Source organism: Octopus sinensis, linkage group LG3 (assembly GCF_006345805.1).
Source record: "Octopus sinensis linkage group LG3, ASM634580v1, whole genome shotgun sequence".
NCBI classification, from domain to species: domain Eukaryota; kingdom Metazoa; phylum Mollusca; class Cephalopoda; order Octopoda; family Octopodidae; genus Octopus; species Octopus sinensis.
This window is the reverse complement of record NC_042999.1, coordinates 112235043-112243646: the sequence shown is the minus strand read 5'-3', so window position 1 is coordinate 112243646 and position 8604 is coordinate 112235043. Positions and strand designations below refer to the sequence as shown.

The following is an 8604-nucleotide window of genomic DNA, read 5'->3' as shown; positions in this document are numbered from 1 at the left end:
GAAAGAAAGAAAGAGAGAGAGAGGGGGGAACTTCCAAACAGTTTCGGTCCCACAAATTTATTGACAAGGCATTGGTCAGCTTGAAGTGTGTCAGAAGACACTTCTTCAAGACGCTACGCAGTGGGACTGAACTCGATACTAGCTGGTTAAAAAGTGAACTACTTAACTACTATTTCTACGCCTATCTGGAGAAAAAATTTAGATGAAATGGTTAGAGATGAAATTCATTTGTAGATCTGCTCAGACAAGGCAAACCTGGGGCTTAACAACAACAGCAACAGCATCAACATTCAGGTGAACATGTAAATCAGCAATGTTGTCATAAGTGAATTTTAAAAAAATAACTTTGAATTTATTGACGCGATCCATTTTGAATTCTTTAAGAGAAAACTTGTCTGGTATAAAACTTCCATTTCTAAATTTAAAATCTTCCATCATAATTTTATGTAAAACAATTTATGTTATATCTCAAAAACTAAGCTAAATAATGAAAAAACAAAAAACAATAATTTTAAAAGCTTTCTCGAAGTTCTTGATTATTTTCAAAATTAATTGAAGCCCATAATGCTATTTTATAAGAAACGTAGTTACGAAATGGTTAAGAAACATATTTACGGGTGAATTATATATTTTCCTTGTTAAACTAAACAATTCGTTGTTGATACTATGAAAGAAATAACATTTGAGTTTTCAGAAAATGAAGTTTTTATGTTTACATATAAATCTGTGTCAAGAGAATCTGAATTGCCATAAAGAGTTGAGAAAAAACTTTAAGTTGTGGTTTCTATTCTCAGATTGGCACCCTATGTTTTCGAAGCATTTATGATATTAAAGAATCTATTTTTCTTTCGATGTGGGGCATATGTATGTCTACTATCTATCTATCTATCTATCTATCTATCTATCTATCTATCTCTATCTATCTATCTATCTATCTATCTATCTATCTATCTGTTAAGTATGTATGTCCCTCTCTCGCTCTATATATGTATGAAAAATAACCTCCACCAAAAAACAAGGAATATATAAAATTCTTACATAGGATAATCAAAATAATATCTATAATTTATGCTTCGTTCTTTTTAAATATTTTACCATTTACTATTTTATCAGAAAAAGAAGCTGGCTTTCATTTTTAAAGGCAAGCAGAAAAAAGTACAAAAAAAAGTTAGTACAACTTTTATTTTTCTATACCTCATTCTTTACCCAAACTTTAAAAAAACGATTATAAATCCATATTTTTTCTAAACTTGGATTTTCTTCCATTGTATTTTGATTTTACAAAAAGAAAAGGAATGAAGAAGAAAGGTTACCAAAATATGAAGGAAAAAATAAATTCGGTATTTTTTACTCCAGATAATTATTTCATGTATGTGTGTGTGTGCGCGCGCGCATGTGCGTGTGTGCATGTGCGTGTGTGTGCGCGCGCATGTATGTATGTTTTGTACGTGTGCTTGTGTATGCGAGTGAGTATATAAGTATGTATGTTTGTATATATGTATATATGTATATACATTTTATTGTTCTGTGTTTAAAATTAATTTATCAGTAAATAAAGCATAATGCTTACAAGCTTTTAGCTTATTCTGAATTCTCAGTATTTTTAACAATTTTTTTCACTTCTCTCACACTGCTAAACTTATTTGAATCATGCAATCGAGACAGAGAACGATTTTTTTTCTTTTTCTTCATGTAAGAAATTAATTTGTTGGGAGGTCTGGAAGGAGAAAGACAGAGAGAGAGAGAGAGAGAGAGAGAGAGAGAGAGAGAGAGAGAGAGAGAGAGAGAGAGAGAGAGAAAGAGAGAGAGAGAGAGAGAGAAACAGAGAGAAAGAGACGAAGAGAGAGTAAGAGAGATAGAGAGATTTTTTCAAAAGAAACAAACATTTGAATTTCAGCTTAAAATAATCTACTTAAATTTTTAGACATTTTACAGAAAAAAATGACGTTTCCGTTCCCGTCAAAACTATTTTTTAAAATTGTGATCCATGGGTATTCCTATAAAAAACAAAAAAACAATCTCTATGGAGCAAAAAAACTTCCTTTGATAGTTTTATACTTGTCTATTTCTTTGCCAACCTAAAAGGAAGAAGACGAAAAAAATTATTTCAAAATTTGGATGTTTTAAACATTTCCGTTGAAAAAAAATTTCTTTTTTTTCTCATGAAGTTTTAATTAAAACGTGTTTGGCATTTAGATAACTTCCTATCCGGAAAAATTATGAGGTGACTACTATGTTGCTTGCTTTGAAATAGATATTGATCTATTCACATACATACAGATACGAGCACACACATGTGCACGCACATGCAGATTCATAGATTTCTACATATTTGAATACGTAAAAATGCACACACACACACACCACACACCACACACACACACACACACACACACACCACATATGTAGACATCCATGCATACATGTGCACTCACATACCAGTCGCATACGAAACATTTTTATGATTGGAGTAATATATATTTTTTCATTAATATTAGAAGAATGTATTAAAAGCAGATAATCCGAATTGCTTATTTTTATTTCCTTATTTATATTATATTTTGTTCTCTTTATTTTGTTATATTTTCGCTTAAAAACGTATAACCTAGAATACTTGAAAGATTAAATGGTATATTAATATTGATAAGGGATATTGAGGTTTAAGACAGTTTTAAAGATTTAAGAAGTGTGAAAGAGTGTAACACAAACAAAATCGAAAAAAGAAAAAAAACAGTCGTTATGTTTTATACTTATATTTGCATGAATTATCGTCAACATTCTGTTTATCAAAAGTTCCAATATTCAAAAATCATAACTGATTGGCGTAAACAAAATATAACCCACGTTATATTTTTGTTAATTTTCTTTTTAACGTAAGTTATAATAGAGTTTAATGTGAATCTTAAATAGTGTCGCATGTAAGTAACAGAGTACAGTTTACACTGCCGAAATGATAGATATAATACCTGCTAAAAGTAATCTCATATGCACAAATATGTACCGTATTTTCTGACGAACAAGTCGAATTTATCAGGCCAAAACTTACTGCCAACAAAGTTAGGTCGACTTTGGAGGACCAAAAATGCCATTTGAAATACAGCAAGATTTGGACAGATAGGGACGATGTTCGAATGTTTACACTATAGGAGTGGCTGTGTGGTAAAAAGCTTCCTTCCCAATCACATGGTTCCGAGTTCAGTCCCACTGCGTGGCACCTTGAGCAAGTGTCTTCTATTATAGCCTCGGACCAACCTAAGCTTTGTGAGTGGATTTCGTAGTCGGAAACTGAAAGAAGCCTGTCACATACACACACACACATATGTATATATAAGTGTGGTGTTTGTGTATATGTTTGTGTTTGTCCCCCATCACCGATTAACACCGATGTTTGTGTGTTTACGCCCCCGTAACTTAGTGGTTCGGCAAAAGTCACTGACCCCGCCCCACACACATTTCCTTATGCTGAACCTTTAATCCACATACATTTTTTCTGTCACCGTTTCTGGATCATTGTGATTTTCGTCGCTTCGTGTCAAAATCTTAAAAAAAAATTTTTAATATATCATATAGATGTAATTTTTGACGCCGAATCCGAATTTGTTATTAATTTATTCTGGAAAAAATTTGCAAAAATGTTACAGGTGTTCAAAGTTTGATAATTTTCAGAATTTTCAGCCAATCAGAAAACAGCACGTTCGCTGCCTTTTCCATCATCAGGGCGGGGAGGGGGCACCGGCATGTCAGAACATCAAAATAGCTACAGTAAGCAGTGAAAAACATTAAGACATTTGTGAGCAAATTGAATATTTAAAAGCTACGAGCAAACCAACAGGAGTTGCTAGAAATAACAGTCAAAACATTGCTTATAACAGACATTTATTTGTTAAAAACATCCAAGAACGAAAGTTTGCAGTACACTCTAGGATTTTATAAAATAAATTACCTTTCTCATATTTCTTTCTCCACATAAATTCACAAAGATGAGTCAATCATGGAACGGTGAATTCCACATCGGCGTTTGTTTCCACGCTTTAAAGATGCCCAGATACTTTCAATTGGTTGAGTATGTGCCCCATCTGTTATGAAAACAAACAATTATAGAACACGTGGTGGTTACACACCTTTGTGTATGTACAGCATCTTTGGTTACAATGGAAACAGAGTTTTCCGCAATCAGCTATGGAACACGCGGTGTTTCTTTACCTTGATTACAATGGAAACAGAGTTCTTCACCACGGTGATGTATAAAATACTCGCTTCTGATAGGCTAAAATACCCAAATTTTACAAATTTTAAAGGTTAATAACTTTTTAATTATGGATTTATAGGAAAAACGAATTGTATTTTTATAATTAGTATACAAAACTTAATCCATATACCAAATTTTAAAATAAATGGAACATAATTGGAGACAATGACAAAGACTACAAAGATCCCCGTTTCTTTTTCGTTCTCTATTTTTTCTTCTTCTCAGTCCTTTCTGTCAAAGAGAGTAGGCTCGAAACGTGAAAGACTTTTCCATTCTACCCGAGCGTCAAACTATGTTCCCTCACCTGTCTTCGTTTTTTGTTTTCTGTAAATTCGAAATATAATAATAATAATAATAATAATAATAATAATAATAATAATAATAATAATTATTATTATTATTATTATTATTATTATTATTATTATTATTATTATTAGTAGTAGTAGTAGTAATAGTAGTAACATGAGGTAAATTACAGTTCTTCAGTTCTAAGAGTTATACTTGTGTTGGTGTGAATTAACGTCAACATTCTATTTGTCAAAAGTTTCAGTATTCAAAGTTATTGTAACTGATTGGAATAAAACAAAATATAACTATAATTAGAACTTTGCTAATTTTCTTTCTTATATGAGTTAGAAGTCGCAGAACAGGTAGATGGAAGTAAGAGCATTATCATTGCAAGCAACATAATAAACTGTGATTGTGAAACGCTGGGATATAGATCATAAAGTAACACGGTACCTGGATGAAAACAAAAATATTGTTTTTTAGGGACGGGCCAGCCAGGATCCAACAGATTTATGATCGAAGGCTTTCCATCCATAAGCTTCAGCTTAATTTCTTAAGCTTCGTAGACCTTATGCAATTTGTCGTCCATTTTTAAAACAGTCATCGGTAATTTGCTATTTGACGGTTATTTCTAGTATATCGGTACAGAAACGGCTACGTGGTTATGAAGTTTACTTCACAACCAACTGATATAGGGTTTGGTTTCACTCTGTGGCACATTGGGTAAGAATGTCTTTTATTATAGCCACGAACAAACCAATGCCATGTGGGTATGCATACGCAAACACATACACACACGCACACAGATACACACACGTATGTATGTATAAGGTTGTGTACTACTACTACTACTACTTATAATAATAATAATGATAATAATAATAATAATAATAATAATAATAATAAATGCCCTGATGCAGTACCAGGCAGTGGCTCTCATGGCTTCTGATCTTAACTGATTGGAAGTGTTATCATGTACATTGTTTTGTCTTGGTATAAAAGATGGTCTACAGCAAATATTCTGCTCAATACCACAGATTTGCTTGTCAGTTGTTTGACCTTAACCAGTTGAGCATGTCCCTTAGTGGCTGACAATTTGTGCATCTCTGATCACGAGCAGAAGTAGTGGGGGAGCATCATAGCCATGTGTTGAGAAGGATTCTTTGGGGTTTGAATAATTCACCTCTGGAAACATGGGTGTTTCGTTCAACGTCCTTAAACAACCCTTATTCAGGGACCTTTTGCGCGGGATGGGTTACTCGATCTGAAGAAAATTCTAACTGGGCTCCACCTGCAAGGTCATGTGCTGTTTATCTTGATATGAGATCACCATGTCGCGCACATATGGTTGTGATGCATGTGCCTGGTGTACCCTTATCAGACGGGTAGTCATGATGGGTATACTGGGCTTCATATATTTTACCCCAGTGTCACTTTGATGGCATGCTCTGCTCGCTCACTCAATAATAATAATAATAATAATAATAATAATAATAAGCCCGTTCATAGTAAATACTGGACTAAACTAAACGCAAAAGAAATAGACAAAGAAAAATCCCAGCAATGGTTGAGAAGCTCAGGACTCAAAGCAGAGACAGAGGGATTTTTAATTGCAGCACAAGACCAAAGCCTCCCCACCAGAAATTACCAAAAACATGTAATGAAAAGAAATATAACAAGTAACTGCAGAATATGTGGAGATGCACAAGAAACAATAAATCATATTATCTCTGGCTGCCCAGTCCTGGCTAAGAAGGAATATATTCACAGACATGACAGAGTTGGAACCTACATACACTGGAAGCTATGCCAACATTATGGAATAACAACAGAAAAAAGATGGTATAGGCACGCACCAGAAAAGATCACAGAAAACGAGAAAGCAATCATACTCTGGGATATGCCGATACACACAGATAGAGAAATTAAGGCCAACAGACCAGATATAGTTGTCAGAGATCATGAAGAAAAAAAATGCTTTCTAATTGATGTATCAATACCGGCAGATGACAACGTGTCTCTAAAAGAAATGGAGAAACTTTCAAAATACAAAGACCTGGAAATAGAGGTAACCAGAATGTGGAATCTAAAAACAGAAACAATTCCTATCATAGTAGGTGCATTAGGCATGATAAAAAAATATTCAGACAAATACATAACAAAAACACCAGGACTTACAAACACATATAACATACAGAAAATTGCACTACTAGGCACTGCACACATCCTACGCAGAACACTTTCCATACAATAACCATCAGAGCATCGCAACAAATCACAGCACATACCTAAGGCACACAGAGCTGCGCTCGGTAGTGAAGTGAAAGCACGCTATAAAAATAAAACTGAATGATAAAACTGAATGATAATAATAATAGTAATAACCTTTTCTACTCTAGGCACAAGGCCCGAAATTTTTTGGGAGGGAGGCAGTCGATTAGATCGACCCCAGGACACAACTGGTACTTAATTTATCGACTCTGAAAGGATGAAAGGCAATGTCGACCTCGGCGGAATTTGAACTCAGAACGTAAAGGCAGACGAAACACCGCTAAACATTTCGCCCGGCGTGCTAACGTTTCTGCCAGCTCGCCGCCTTAATAATAATAATAATAATAATAATAATAATAATAATAATAATAATAATAATAATATGATAATATAATAATATAATAATAATAATAAAATAATAATAATATATAATAATAATAATAATAACAAAAACAATAATAATAATAATAATAATAATAATAACAATAACAATAATAATAATAATAATAATAATAATAATAATAATAATAATAATGATGATGATAATAATGTCCTGATGCAATACCAGACAGTGGCTCTCGTGGCTTTTGATCTGAATTGATTGGAAGTGTTATGTACATTGTTTTGCTTTGGTATAAAAGATGGGCTACAGCAAATATTCTGCCCAATACCACAGATTTGCTTGTCAGTTGTTTGACCTTAACCGGTTGAGCATGTCCCTTAGTGGCTGACGATATGTGCATCTCTGATCACGAGCAGAAATAGTGGGGGGAGCATCATAGCCATGTGTTGAAAGGAATTCTTTTGGGTTTGAATGATTCACCTCTGGAAACATAGGTGTTTCGTTTGGCATCCTTAAACAAGCGTTACTCGGGGATCTTTTGCGCGGGATGAGGTACTCGACCTGAAGAAAAGTCTAACTGGGCTCCACCTGCAAGGTCATGTGTTGTTTATCTTGATATGAGATCATCATGTCATGCATACATGGTTCTGATGCATGTGCCTAGTGTAACCATACCGGACGGGTAATCATGATGGGTATATTGGGCTTCGTAAAATTGTACCCCAGTTTCACTTTGATGGCATGCGCTGCTCGCTCACTCAATAATAATAATATAATAATAATAATAATAATAATAATAATAATAATAATAATAATAATAGTAATAATAATAATAGAATTAAGAGAAGTGGAACAAGAGATAGGGTTATATCCACGATGCTGTTGCTGATGCTGCTGATGAGGATGAAAATGAAAATAAGAATACGAATAAAAGTAACACAATTATAGAATAGGGGTAAATGGAAAATCGTAGACAAGGTTGTAAGAATGAAAAAATCGCGACAAGCGACGAAAGAACTTACCTATTATTTAACCAACACATTTTTACCTATTATTTAACCATCTCATTAAGCAAACGATCGATTAGTTTGTTGGTTAGATATTTAACCAACCGACTAACAATAAAGAAGTGGAATTGAACCTGTGCGTGTGTGTTATTATTATTGGCGTAATAACTCTCCAAAACAACAAAATACCTGAAACATGTTATGTGTATGAGATAAAGACTCAGGTTGAAACAATAACCATAATCAGTTTCAGGGATCACGGATGAGCAATAAGGGAATATATGAAGGCGGGGATACCAGTTATGTGACTGAGAAAACCGTCAGTGCTGAAACTGATACACCAGATAGTCGAAAATCAATGAAATCCGGCGAAGGACTTGTGGTGAAGACATGAATATACCTCGAAATGAAATTTAGAAATAAAACTCACAAATGAAGCGTCAGGT

General features: G+C 33.8%; 1 long non-coding RNA gene across 1 annotated transcript; it reads left to right on the top strand.

The window, feature by feature from the left end:
• The first annotated feature begins 3657 nt into the window (after positions 1-3657).
• Positions 3658-3884, top strand: LOC118762790. Its single transcript, XR_004998539.1, has 2 exons — positions 3658-3693; positions 3771-3884. It is a non-coding gene; the product is annotated as an uncharacterized LOC118762790 (long non-coding RNA).
• The last annotated feature ends 4720 nt before the right edge of the window (positions 3885-8604 follow it).